Below are 15,818 nucleotides of genomic sequence, written 5' to 3'. Positions count from 1 at the left end.
TCCGATTTAGAAATTTTGTATTTTAGAATTTGATTTAGTATTACTTTCCAATTAGTTTAAACCTCGAAAACTCTATAGATCTTAATTCTTAAGATACTAAATACCAGCTTTAGGATTCGATTTAGTAGGTGTAATATATATCTTTAGTTTGTGTATATTAAGATCGAAAACGTGCTCACAATAGGGCTTGAAACTCAATCCCTACAAGTTCAGAAGTTGATTTACTAAACTATTAGGCTTCGATTTCGAACTTGACAAATCAAATGCCTGATTCATTCTCATCCATTCGGTGTGTATGCCCTACCCAGAGTGACTAGAAGTACAAACAAGGAATTGTCGTGGGTGGTTGGAGGTTTTGGAGCTTGCGCGTCTTGATTTTTCCCTAAGGACCTGTGTTCTTCGTATAATGCCAATGTTAGTAGCATACTGAACAAATTTATCTCCTCTACTCACACACATCCTCAACCCCGTGGGTGTTTGGAACCACATCATAGGGATACCTATGCTCTGGGATATGTGTATCGGAGGGGTTATGCTCTCATTTTATGTTTTTTTTTTTGCTTCAAACAACACTCCAATGCCCTAAAGAGTCCTGTTTCTTTCTCTTTTTATCTCGTCGAGATAAAATGTTACGCTGTATCCGACGTGTAACCGTGTCTACCCTCAAGGGTTAAATAATTACTACACTTTTTGATGTATACTTGGAGATCTCTGTACTCTTTTAGCCTGAGTTTTCCCGAATGAGGCTAGAGTCTGTCTTGTGTTCCAGATCCCCTCTTTCTGTTTTCCCGCATTGAATTGATTTTTTTTCAGGGAATATACATCACCCTTGTTGTGGTGGTGGATAGAACGGAATTTAAATGAGAGGAAATTTGCTGAAGGAGTACATTTACTGTTTTCACCATGTTAGATTTTTTTTTTGGGAATTTAGCAAGGGGACCGTTCGGGTGGAAACACTTAAGATTATCCCCAATTTTGCCAATACAGCAGGAACACAAGTTCCTTGTTGCCTCGAGTCCTCAATATTAACTTCAGGAAGGGAATTGCGCTTTTCGGAGGATTATACCGTCGGAATCCCAAACTCCCGCAAAAACCTCGATGGGACTTTCTTCTGACTTAATCCACCTTAGAGTCCATCAAACGCGTACCTTTAGCATTAAACATGATGTTTGGATGTTGAGCCCGGTGTCTACCTCTTTTTCCGACGATGGTAGCGAGATGGCAAAAAAAGACCAGAGGAACATGGGTATGGGTGAGTCGTGTACTTCTCCTAAACTAACCACAGTGCCACGCCTTTTGGCTGCTTCTCGTCCAATCGCCAAGCAAAATGTTGATGGATTGAGAATCGCGCACTGGGCGCGCAATTCAAAACAATCAACGAGATTTTCCTCTCGCAATTGACGGCAACACAGAGAAAAAGATATTAGTACATGTACTTTAGGGGATTGAGGGGCTCTAAGGATGGGTAACGTTGTCCTGTTCTCTCGCGAAAATCCCCTTTTTATCCTTCTCTTGTGCCTCATCCACGCTCCTCTAACACTCACGATAATGATGACAATAAGTGGCGGTTTAACCGGCTCTAAATACGGGTTGACAATAAAAAAAAGATCATTGTGTTACATTCTCGCCTCTAAATTGGACAAATGAATCTCAATTTTAAATTCAACGTCAGTGGAGTGGTATTTTTTCTGGTCAATCGATAAAATGCTCATGATACCATAAACACAGACATTAAAATGGTAGTTACTTAATTTAACAACGTGAATAATTAATTTAAAACAAATTTCTCATATGATTTTGAATATTGCTTTAAATAAATGATACAGTTTCAATATTCAATTTATTTTCGTTAATTTAAGTGTTGAAAGAACTATACATTAGTAAAAAACAATATACATATTTTCTTATTAATAAATTGAAAATTAGAGAAACATTTTTAGAACATATGAAAATGTTCACAGACGTTTTGTGTTCATTCCGAACTTTTGCCGAACAGTTGAATAGCTTAACGTTTTCTTTCTGTCTTAGTCTGACTCTGACCTTATTTTTTTTAGATATTAGCAAAAGTGCGACATATTCTAAAAAAAAGTACATAACAACCCGGTAAGGCAATTTTCCATAATTTGGCCCTTGAACTATGAATCAACGCTAAGACGGCGATGGATGTTTGGGAAGTAAGAAAGGCCAAAAAGAATTTACTAACCGAAAATATATACTCTGAAAAAAATGTCTCGTTAAACGAACAAATGGATTTTGTTGAAATTTTGTCAAAAGGATGTTATTTACCAATTTGACAAAACTTTTTCTTGCATTTTATATGTAAAAACACCCATTTGACAAACTTTTAACATGATCCAATTGGCCGCCGATTTGACAAAACTTTTCCATATTGTGTATGGAAGAACATCCTTTTTACAAACTTGTCTTGTTAATTTGACAAAATATTTTTTTCAGAGTATTTGAGACTTTTATGTTAAAAGTGTTGTTAACAAAGTCAGTTCTTTGGACTATTCATAAGCTTTTCTAGCACGTTTACTTTGGAAAAAGCGTATCATAATGCAAACTTATGCGCTAGACAGATATACGGCTTAAGCCAAGAGACGGCTTAGTGGAAAACTGACGTAGACTCTCGCTAATTCGGCTCTTTTAAGATCGGATTACTTTTTAATTCGGGCATCAGTTAAATTTGAAAAAAGTTTATCGATATTTTTTAAGTTTTCGATTTCGAATGAAGATAATATTCTGAAATTTGGCATGTTTCGCCTTAGTTATGATGTAATTTGCATTATAAAGGGGGTTTCATGAAATTTACCATAAGTACAAGTATGTAAACTTAGTATGAGTATGCGGAAGAACAAAAAATCGTTGCATTTTAAACAATTTTATGCCCGAATTTCCCTCTAATTCGGGTGACATTTCGGTCCCAAATGCCCGAATTTGAGAGAGTCTACTGTATAATTACGTTAAGTCGTGGGTCTGTCCAACATATTACTTAATACTTAGAGTTACAATTTTCAAAAATTAGTAAAATTTTCAACTTCAGGTTAAAGAGAAACATGTTAGAAATTGAATAATTATTATTATTAAATACAATTGAAAATTATTTCTAAAATAATATATATATCAGCGAGAAAACTCGGCAATAAACCAGAATATTTCTAAAATTATTTCATATTTTCATGTTAATTAGGTTTTAAACATGAAACACATTTTTAGATAATTGAATCTTTTAAGAAAGTTACAATTTATTTGTAAAAAAATATTAAGTAAGATTTAAATATTAATTCACTTTAAAACCAGAGTAATTTTTCTTCAAAAATTTTATTTTCTCATTTTTGGTAGCATTCTTTGTAAAGTAATTTTGGTATAGTACGATTTGATTTAATAAAGTATATATTATAATTTTCTAAAAGGACTCCCTGACTTCTAATTCTTTTTAAATTAATTTTAGAAAATGTCGGAAAGATTTTAAAAGTTTTGTAAGACCAATTTTTGAAGCCTTATAAATTGGTTTAAAAAATACTAATTTATTTAAAATTACAAATTAAATAATTAAATAATTATTTAAAAATTATAAAATGATACTTAGTATGAAAAAAATCAATATTTTTATTTAAAGATTTTAGAATTAAAGGAATAAACATAAATTGTTTAAAAAAGGGAATACGGAGCTAATTTATCTAGGAAATAAGTTAATTTTCATGTATAAAAAAAATAATTATTATTAATTTTAATAATGTTTTTATTACTTCATTTATCATTTTTAAATTACCACTGAATAAATTTTATGTGAATTATTGCAGAGTTTGCTCAGAGCATTTTTTCACAGTTTTGCACAGTTTTTTTTATTAAAAGATTTTTTTATCGATGCTAAGCCGACGGTGGACGCAGTTAGAAATTTCTTAGACAGGGAGCTGAATGTTCTATCAATATTTCGTGTTATATATATTTTATTTATTTTATCACTGAGAAAAAAGAGGGTGCGATTAACTTTTTTTCCTCGTAACTTTAACACTTTTTAGGTGTAAAAATATATCAATATTATTTAATGTTAATTTTACACCTTTTTAAGGGTAAAATTAACATGAAAAAGAGTTAATTTAACCCCTAAGACACCTAAAAAGGTAATTTTTACACTGATTTCGGATGAGTCATTCAGGGTAAAATTAACATTTCCGGAATGTTATTTTAACTTTTCGGATTTCTCTCAGTGATTATATTGTATTTTATAGTATTTATTCTTCATCTTGTTTGTGATATTTCCAACCTCCCCTACGGCCATCACCGTCTTAGCGTTAGTGACCAACCTCAAGAATCAAGGCAATGAAAAAGCTCTATCACGGGTTGTATAAGCCAAAGTAACATTATTTGTTTGCAGATCTTTTATTAAAGCCTTTGAATAATATTTTTTACTGCTCATTTTACTGAGGTAAGCATTTTAGTTAATCATAAAATAATTAAAATTACCCACAAAATTGGTCCATTGCAGCATCATGTATACAACCATCCAAATAGCAATTTTCTATCAATTGGCCACTCTGTGCTACGAAACATTTGCTCTAACGAGATAATTCTCATGTACTACAAAGACAGATGACTACTCGTGTGGTATTCGAATTTAGGTGCCACTTGTGTGAAAATTATTTTAATGATTTATATCGCATTTCAGTGCCAAATTGCATTAGAATGCTTAGGATTTTTGTCGTAAAAAAAAATTGTACCTACTTTCCACACATAAAATATGTTTTTAATGAGAAAGCATAACCATTTAATTGAAAATGACTACCAACAGATGTGTTGAATCATCTTGCATCAAATGCCAGGCTCATTCTCTGCCAGTGTCAGAGGATAAAATGCGGGGAAATTAGGGGAATATTTTGAGCAGTTTCCTTTGCGCAAATATATCCATGTTTTTACCCACAGCATCTCCCTACAAAGGACTATAAATAAACACACAGTGTGAGAAAATACCTCTACAATTTCGTATTTTGTAAATGTGTTAATTAAAATGTTAAAGTACCTACCCGGCGTCCCCATGGCCAAATGGAGACGCCGGGTGATTCTTTGATTTATTTTTCTATCCGCAATTCCACCCACATCAACTCCGGTCTTTATTGATTTTTCCGTCATTTTTCGCGTCAACATTAGCCTTAAAAGTTGAATGTAGTAAACATCAATTTAACTATTGTATTATGTTCCCTTTTTTTTTGCAAAAAGCGAGGGGATTTAATGTCAGAATTTACATTTCATTATTTGCTGTTGCTTTTTAATTAACCATACAAAATATGTGTTGAACATTTTTAAGCACATACAAGCTACAGAAGGGGAACCAAAGGGGGAGACCAGGAGAAAAGCAGGGAAATGTATTTGGGGCCGCTAGAGTGCAATGAAATGTCGTGTCACGGAATAATAGTTTTGTTATTCGGTTTTTCTTCTTTTGGCTCTTTACTCCTTTACCATTCTTTGCCCATTTGGGCTTTTAGGAGTTTAGGAAGTGTGACACAGTGGTGACACGAAATAATGTTAGTTGATGGGTGACACTGAGGTCAATTCGGTATCAATGTCTCTTGTGATTTAATTTGCATGGTAATGGCAAGTTAAGTGTATTCAATTGAGTGGCCAGAAAACGGTAGACAAATTCTTCAGCACAGAGAAATTTGTCCAAAAGACTCTTAACAATTGTCGGATGTCTTGAGGTTCATGTAGCAATTTCTTAAGTATCTTGAACCAGGGAGATAATGCATGTTTAATTCTCAATTTGCATCACGAGAATGCAGCAAGAAATTTAAGTATTGTTGCGTTAGAATTAAGGTTAAGTTGTATTATAGCTGGAGTTTAGTAATTTTATGTAACAATTAAATAACTTAAATATTTCTCTTTATAAAATTCAGTTACCAATCCCTTGATCTGGAAATTATTTTTTTTATTAAATAGATAATTTTTAGCGAGTTATAGGCGACTTGAACTCGAAACACTGGCATCACGAAGCAAAATCTACTTATTTTTTCTTAACACTATGGTTATTAAATTAAGAATAATAATATAACACATTTTAGTTGACCACTGAAGAAGATCCCCATCGGGATCGAAAGCTCTGGGTAAAACCAAAAAAGTGTTTTCATCTTAGGGTGACTAACTTTTTCACTGGCAATCACCGGAGACATCCCTCTGAAATCAATTGCGCCAATTTATCGTTGAGAGAATTTAGTTAATAAGTAGTGACTAGTTCATTCAGTTTAGAAGTTCTTGAGCTAAATTGCATTCTAAAAATTACGTACGAAAAAATTGTAATAGTTTTTACCCTAAATGTACTGAACTAGTCCCCGGCGAGGGGCCTTCAAAGTTGAAGCCAATTTCTTACTTTCACATACAAATGCGTATGGGAATTTTTCTGCACTCGTGATCGTTATGCTAAATATTTAAAAAATGAGAAGTTTTACCGTATTACAAGATACCTTTCCGTATGGAGGGATAAATATACTAAATTTTTGTTTAAATAAAATTTTTCCTTGGAGCACTGTGAGCTGAGTCCGAGATCAATTTAGGAATTGGCTTCAAATAGCTCCATATAAAAGGCCAACTTGCCAGGCGCTTGGTACTGAATATTGTTATAAAATAGCGAACCTAATTTTTTCTCCTAATTTAAGAAATGGGCACTTAATAGGTCTAGTGATAGAGTACTTGCTCTGTGATGCAAGTATCTCGGAATCGAATCCCTTTGAGGTCACCAGGAATTTCTCGAACGTCAAAGGTGTTCGGATTTTATCCAGTGAACTTCACTATAAGTTGATTCCACGGGGCAATGCATTGAAAACCTTATCCTGTATAAGAAAAAATAATAATACGTAGAATTCCCCTTATGGAAAGGTCTAATATTGTGGAATATTGTTGCAGTTTATTGTTAAAGAACAAAGTTCTAGATTTTACTAAAGACTAACGAGTATAGTTTTAATAACATAAAGCAATAAATCTTTGATAGTTTTAGAATAGATTGATAAAAAGGTCTTTGTTTTGTAACTTTAAATATTTTTTTATTTATTTCGACTTAGAACGCTCTTAATAAAAAAAAGAAAATTGTCTCTTTTGAAGTTTTGACTAAAATAGAGAAAACACGAAATTTAGACCTGATTCTTCTTCTCCTTTATTTTCTAGCCAAAGTTTCGAGGAGGAGAAGAATCAGGTCGAAATTGCTTGTTTTCTCTGTTTGCATCAAGTTATCGGCTAAATTCCATGTAGTATTTGATTAAAGACAAATCACATTTACCAAAATATTACTGTCATATTGATTAAAAAAAAGTTATTTAAATTTATTATTTTTATTGTTAAAAGTTTCATTAAAAATATTTTATATGAAAGAGAACTAAGTAAATATAAATTTTATAAAAGTAATTTTCAAAGGAGAATGGTCAAAACTATATGGGCGCTGGTCCCGGAATCGCCACAAACGAGAGTAGGTGCATTTTGTAGGTACTGATATAAGATTAAAAAATTTCCGGAATCCAGGACAATAAACGCTGGGAGTCCTTGTAAAAAAGCGTTTATCCTTCCAAAATGTCGCTTTTTTGACAACGAATTATTTAAGAACGACTAAAGCGATTTTGATGAAATTCGGTATACGATCACTGTATAACTTAAACTTTTTATTCATGTATATACGACCCCCTCCCCCGACCCTCCATTCTTGTAGCCCCCATACGAAAAAAAACCTCTTCTCAGAAAGGAGTTATAAAGTAAAATGCTCTCTTTTTGTATGTGGGCTATCAAAATGGAGGGTGAGGGGAGGGGGTAGTATGCATGGATAAAAATGTTTTAGTAATACACTGACCCTATACCGAATTTCATCAAGATCGGTTTAGCAGTACCTACTCTCATCTCTGGATAAAGATGAACCGGTGCCCATATATACTTTTGACCATTCTTCCTTCTAAGAAATAGTTTTTATCCTTTAGAATTTTTCCTCCATAGTTTGGAAGATTGGTCCCAGAACAAAAGTAGTTACCTATATCCATTGACATAGGTCCCATTCGTGGCGATTCCGGAACCGGATTTGACCATTCTCTTTTTACGTTTGTGTGAGAAGACCACGAGTATTTTTTTTAGAATACATTACGAAAAATTAACGTTGCCCTGACGAAAGTTTATTTTAATGTCACTAAAGCATTTTTACACTTAAGAGAAATCCGAAAAAGATAAAAATAACATTCCGGACATGTTTATTTTACCCTGCAGTATTGATTGAATTTTCGTTTGGGTACGGTTTATAGATGTATTAGAGGTTAAAGTTACCTTTTTTCAAGTTAATTTTACCCTTAATGGTGTAAAATTAACCCCCGTTTTTTCTCAGTATAATACATGCTTTAAAAAGTAAACGAAATTTTTGTGTAAAATTATATTGGGAATAGTTCAAGTTTTACTTTAGTAAAGTAATCTACGCTCTACGCTCTTTCTAAATTTAATTCCTGAAGATTCTAGCATACCTTTTTGATTTTGTAAATTAACTGATTGATATAATACCCTTTGATTTAATGATTAGATTTTATTTTTGCCCAAGATTTTTATTTTTTTCTTTGATCTGAGTTTTGGCCTGACCTAGCCCCGTTTGGTCCAGAAAGTTGAAACCGACACTGACACTGAAACGGCAGTGGACGCATATGAGGTGGAAAAGTTTAAGACTGGGATGAAAGTGAATTCTATTTAATTCTTCAATAGTTTTATAAATATAAAAAACACTCAAAAAAATTATTTAAGTGAAGAAAAACGAAAAAAAATAAATAGGAAAAATTTAAATCTAGTTATATTAATCTAAACCAAAACTTGGGCAATAAAGTTTTTATGCTTTAAAGCGACTTTTCCCTACCATAAAGTACTTACTTTTGTGATAAATCATGTGCTTTACTGATCAAATTCGATTTTTTACTGTTAATAGTGCATTGCTATTCAGTATTACCTTCTCAAATTTGTGTTAATACTAATTTATTTTCCTCAATTATTAATAAATTTCTTATATTTCCTACACTTAGGTATAAATTTCCAATTGCTTTCTGACTTTAAAATTGTGAATTTTCAATACAATTTTATTTAAAGAGAAACATTTATGATCATAAAATTCTACAATACATTGTTGCAACCCTCATTGGCAAGAGGGTTGTGCATATCCAAAAGACACATTTCTTTGAACTCATGACCTCTCCCAGAGTATGAATATAAAATGTGCGACACGCAAGAATATTCAATTCTTTTACTCATCCATTCTTGAGCTATTTTATGCAAAGAGGCAAATGCCCTGAACATCTGCACATCCAATAAATAATCCACCGGCAATCGATTCGCTAATAAATTGCGAAATTTATTTTATAGAAAGTCAAAGAGTGTTCTAATAATAATTTTTAGTGGAAAATAGCGTTGAATTTTAAATGAAAACTTTGAAAGGTAAATGTTGGAGGACGTGGTGCATGTTGTACTCTTTCAAGGAATACGCGTGTACACCTCAATTCATCTACCTTCAGGCGATTTTGTTATTTATGTTGCGGGCTCAGCCATTCGAATGGGACTGGCGAATGCTCCACATGGGATTGGGATGGGGTCTGTATGGGCAGAAATTGCTATCAGTCAGACAAACCACATATAATTTGCATAATTAGATGTTTCGGGGTGGTGGCAGGGACAGGAGGTTTGAGTGAGAACGATGGACTTCATGTTGAACAAACTACTTAAAGTGGTTTGAATGAAACCTGTTGGATATATATTGTCAACTTCTTGTATTCTTCAGTCCAACGGACACGTGTTGTATTTGTAAAATTTTCCACATATCAATTCCTCGCAGCAGGACGACCATTGAGGGAAAGGTAGTCCAGGGAATTGCCACAAAAAATATCTACAAAAAAAAATTAAAACATTGTGGGGGAGTTAATTCCATTAAAAAACTGCCTCATTTGGTTTTGGGCTAAAGAGGCTCCTGGGTCATTTGTTTAATGGTCAGTTTGCTTGTGGAAGATTGTCAGTGAACACGGAAGTCGAATATAAATTCCTTGGCACAACTATCTCGACGCCATCTGCAGCCAACGAGAACCCAGGCTATAGCCTCACCCTCATCCTTCCTGGTCAATTGTAGACAAGGCATTGGAACAAGATGTCCTGCTGCGAAAGGACACCATACATTCACATTTTCCTGAGAACATGCGTTAAATTCCATCTCTACGCATATTTTGCTATGGCATTAAATTTTCCAAAATCGAACTCAATAAATAATCCCACGCAATACACCTGTTGGATTGACTTTTCCTGCGGGACTTGACCTCTCTCCAGCTCTGGGGTAGGGACCATGGGGAAAAGTCAAAGACCCCATGAAGACAAACTCAACGATCACTCGCCGCATGCCATTCATAAATCATGCGTGCAATTCGCCCAAGAACATGTCGATAGTTTTATTCAATTCACTAGCAATTTGCTCTCTTTTCGGGTACTCTATGTCCCAGTAATTATTCCACAGACGGGCTTGCCAGAGGCTTCACCAGGTGATTGTCGGCAAGAAATGTTGCTAGAATTTTGAAGAATATTAGCATATGATTTACTGCTTCAATTGATGGTTCTGAGAGGTCATACTCTATGTAGAGAATTTAAAAACAGCCAATTGATGCTCAATGATGGAAATGTTTACGAATATCAACGTATTTTGCTAAAATAGGGGCTATAAGGAACTATTGCACAATATCAGAATTTAAGAATCAATTATTACTTGTATAACTTTACACAGATTTTAAATACTGTCTTTCGAATAAGATTATGGCAATATCACATAGAAAAAAATCAGCATTTAAATAAACAAGAATAAGGCATTTTGAAACCTCGAAGAGCTAAAACCTTAAAAAGGTCAAGTCAAAATCTCGAAAGCCAAAATTCCGAATAGATCGAAAACCAGAATGGTCAAAATCCCGAAAAGACGATTTTAGTTATTCTGGATATTTAATCCATTCGGAATTAGTTCTTCGGGATTTCGATACATTTACAGGATTTTGGATTTTAACATTTAGGCTTTCCGGGATTTTGACTCTCTGACCATGTCAAAGATTAATGCTTTCTGAGCTGCGAGAATCAGCGAGAATGCCAACAAAGTGTTTTATCTTGCCTCTCTCTTCTATTTCGCTCGAAAACTGACCGAATCACATTTGGCACGCATGGAAAATTGCCCGAATTGCCTGTAATACGATTCAGAAAGCAATTAATACGAACAGTAATATCTTATACTCATTGTATTAATCCACTAGAGTGTACTCTTTCTAACACACGTGATATTCCATTTGAAATTTTGCATATATAAGGTAAGTGTGCCAAATTCCGGCCAGCTTGCAATTTCGGCCACCTTTTTTCTTCCTCGAATTTCCATGAACTTTTAGATTTTACGTACTCTAGAGATTATACAATGCAAAAGAATAACAAAAATGTAGCTTCGACGAACGAGATGATGTGAAAAAGACTTTGGAAGAGTTCCGGAATGGCAAGGAACTATGAGAATGAAGGTGGCCGAAATAGGGCACCAATGCTATGTCTATATTTTTATTCATTTTAAAATGTATTAAGAATGATTCTAGAGTAAATCAAGACGGTAAACTCTTTACAAGGTTCTAAGCAACACTCTCTCAGAAGAAAGAATAAAAAAAATCAATTTGTATTTAAAATATTACATTTCAAACTTGAGACTTCGACACTTGCATGCAACTATGCCGAAATTTGACACACTTACCCTATACCTCTCTCTATATACACATATATTAATCTTATATGTGACACCACGGTCTGGCATCTTGATTCTTTGGGACCTTGTCTTATCGTGAATTTGACTTATTTGGGATTTCAATATTCATTCGGCATTCTGGCTTTCGAGATTTTGATCCATCAGAAATTTTGACTTTTCAAGGTTTTGAACCATTCGATAATTCGACCCAATAAGAATTTTGGCCCTTGGAAATTTCAAAACATTCGGAATTTTAACTATTCGGAATTTCATTCCGAGCGGAATGAAAGGTTTCCAGTAATTTCACCAGTTCGGTATTTTGATCTATCCAGAGCAGTAATTTACGAGCGTAACCAAATAAGTTTTGACTGGTGACTCATTAATGTTTTATAAAAATAATATTGTCTCACTGCTTAAAAGAAGGGAAAGTGTTTTGAATTAATATAAAATGGAGTGTTGTACGAGATAATTAAATTTGGTCATGGCTAAATTTTCGATTAACCAGGCAATCGACAAATAAAATAGACAGTAACTAGTAGTGACTGGTTATTTTTAAGTATCTCAATTCAAAAGATTTAGTATTAAAAGGATATAAGATCTCAAAATTAATTACATAAAAAAGCTCTTGTGCACAGAAGAATATCGTAAAATTGTTTGTAAATGTGTTTGAGTTCCTATTGAGGACTTACAAAATCGTACTTAAATCGTATAACTCACTAACATGTTCGTAAAAGTTTGTAGTTTAGTAACAATCATTGTTCGTAGCATGAATAATTAAAGCATTTTTTGCTCTTTTTCAAACATTGTTCGTAAACATACGAAAAATGTTCGTAGAATTTTGTAATTTGTTTGTAAAATGTTGTCATACAAACAAGAATATATGAACAAACGTTTGTGAAAAGTACAAACTTTTACGAATATTTCAGTGGGTTATACGATTTACGAGCATTTCGAAAGTACCAGTAGGAATTCAAAAACATTTACAAACAATATAAAGAAATATTTTTCGGTGTATATAATAAATAAATTTGGAAAGGAATTCGAAAAAGATACGTAATAATAATAGTTGACCGATGACAGATACTAGTACATATTGGAGACTGGGGCAAATCGTATTAAAACGGATATTTTTTACGTACTGGGCTACCCGAGCCCCTCAGAAATTTTCAATCCGCGCGGTTTTATGGGAAATTTACCGTTCTACATCTTTGTGAAAATCATTTTAACTATTTTTTAAGGAAATTTTTTTATGGAGCCATTTCCTGAAAGGCAATTTTGTGGCCATTTTCAAAAATGCTGGGGCAAATAGTACCAGGCATGGTGTCAGAGGCCCATCAAGCCTAATAAAAAGTGAAGATATTTTTCATTTTTCCTTGTAAAAATTTTGCAGATATTGCACCGCGACTTAAACAAATTTCCTCGTAGTTCGGCGAGCACTATGAAATATGTATTTTTAGATAGCTCTTAATGCACAATTTTGAAATATATCAGACTGATAAGTCAATTCTCTTTAGGAAAAAACTTGCCAATAGTCTTCAGTGCCACTATGCAAAAACGTATGGAAAAATGAAATGTCGGGAGGCCCCTGCATGGTGTATTATCAAATTTTAATTTCCTTTATTACGTGCATCCGTAAAATTAAAAGAAATTCCTATATGACATATTTTTATAGGAAATTTATTCGTCTACACATTTGTAAAACACCGTTTTTTCTATCTATCGTATTCAAAGAATCCAAATCATATGGGAAATATTCACCAGTGCATTAATTTTTGATAATAAATAGGTAAAAATTTATATCTGCTGTAAGGAAAATATTTCAAAATTCCTTATTTAAAAAAAATCTAAGAAACTTACGACGTTGAAGAAGGTCTATGGAGGCTATCTATGACAAAATTTAAGCGGCTATCTTTTTTATCTTGGAAGATATTGAATTTTGAAATGTTCGATTTGTTACTTTTTGCCCCAGTCCCCTTATCCATTAAAAATTAGTTACCTTTTCCAAAATGGTTTTCATCAGTATCTGTATTTTCGGTCGTTTTGTCTTTAATCAATCTAATTTTGATTATTTCGCCTTATTGCCGAGTTTACATATATATATTTATTGTTAAATATTTATAAAATCTCCTGTAATACTTACACCAATTTCAGATCAATGTTAATTTAACTTTTTCGGATTTTTCTCAGTGTACTATATTATGTTTTGCTTATTATATTTCATAATCTATTCATGAAAGAATACTGTATTTTTATTTACTAAAACACGGGGGAGATTGGAATAGAATTCGGCATCAAATGAATTTTTTCTTTGTATAATTTGTGAAAAAGTGATTAAATCTGACTGATAAATATTTCAATTCAAGAGAGGATTTATTTTAGTATTAAAAATTATTTGCTCAATATTCATTTTAATGAAAACTATGACATTTCATTATCTAATTCTATACCTGGCATATTCTCCCTATTTCCTCATATTAACTAATACCTAGTAAATTAGTTCAGTTAAGTTTAATTGAAATTATTTAAGTTTAATCACTCACCCTTATTTTATATTAAAATGGTAATTAATTCTTTTGATTGACAATTGCATTGTAATTTGAAATTCAAAAGACGATCGGAATCCTCCTGAATTTTTCCGCTCATCGCTATATAGGGGCTATAGGGACATTTTTTTTAAAGACAAAGGATTTAGAAGAATCACCGACAAACGAGGTAAATTTGAAGAAACATGTAACATGATCTCCAACCCCTTTTTGATGGATACCAATAAATAAAAAAAAACTTCAGTACCAAAAGGTCAAATGAAATTCTCTCACTTGTCATCTTCACTCCAAAAGATCTTTTGGACAGAAATCTATCTTGTCCGATTGAGTTGAAGTAAGAAGCCGCCGATTTATTGATATTTGTGCGTTTTTTTAAGCATCTCAGGGTGTCGTTTTAGTACACACTTCATGAGTTTTGTGAGAGATTAAAAATAAGAAACAAAAAAAAAGAGAAGGGAACATCAAATAAAATTGAAGAATTTACCCGTCTATCTTTGCCCTTTTTTAATTGTGTCCCCGGGGTCTGGAGGACATGTTAACGATATTTCCGACGAATGAAAAATAATAATGAGGATTGGAAGAAGAAAACAAGTGCCGCCACTTTTCGCCTTGTTATTGATCCTCCAAACATGTTTAATGAATCATTTTGGGATCTGAGAGTGTCGTCTTGATTTTTTTCCGGTGATTCTCCTCATTGATTTTTTTTTGGGGAAATAAGAAGAAGCCGAAAAGGATTACCATCGCTTCTCTCACCCTTTCTGTTGATGAAAAGAAATCGTCCCTCTACGCAGGAGCCATAGTTTAAGTAAAAGTGTCCATCGAGCATTCAGTATTTATTTGAGATGCTATTTCTTTTGAAAGTCGCGATAAGAACTTCCAAACACAATAAAAAGAGAAATAAGTGTAGAATAGAGAAACATGTTTCAGAATTTGTCTATCTCTGAAGGAAATCTCATGCTTTTCTCCCCTCTTGCTCTCTAAGCTTTTCACTCAACGAGAGAAAATTAATTGAAATTGTATCAGGAGGCAGAATAAAAGAAAACACTTGGCTCTCGACAAGTCAGTAACAACAAAAAAAAACCCCAGAGACATTCTCAAGATAAGGGAAAAAGAACCAGCAAAATTGTGCGTAGGTGGACAAACAACGGTGGACAAATAGTCAAAAGAAAGATCGTTTTCCATGTCATCATCAATCAAATTCACTCTCGAGGTTGGAAGGTGAAACTTTAATCGCGACATGCTTCAAAATGACTCCATAAAAAATCCAACAATGGGCCTTTTATTGAATTTCAAGCAGTCCAAGATGTTTAGACACAATTGCAATTAATTTTTCTGCATGCCATTTGTGGGTGGTCCCATGAGAAATTTTTATATTTCGAAAGTCGTTAGAGGCCTAGGATGGGAAGAGTTTCAATGGAATTCATTTGAAGAGGAATAAGCAAGAAGTGCAACTGGTTGTGGACTATTGGGCGCAAATTTGTATAAGAATACAACTAACTGCCGTAAATATTATTAGGAATTTAAATTTTTATTCTAAATTATGA

The sequence above is a fragment of the Phlebotomus papatasi genome, chromosome 2 (assembly GCF_024763615.1).
Source record: "Phlebotomus papatasi isolate M1 chromosome 2, Ppap_2.1, whole genome shotgun sequence".
In the NCBI taxonomy this organism is placed as follows: Eukaryota; Metazoa; Arthropoda; class Insecta; order Diptera; family Psychodidae; genus Phlebotomus; species Phlebotomus papatasi.
The sequence above is the reverse complement of the archived record's forward strand: the minus strand, read 5'-3'. Positions refer to the sequence as shown.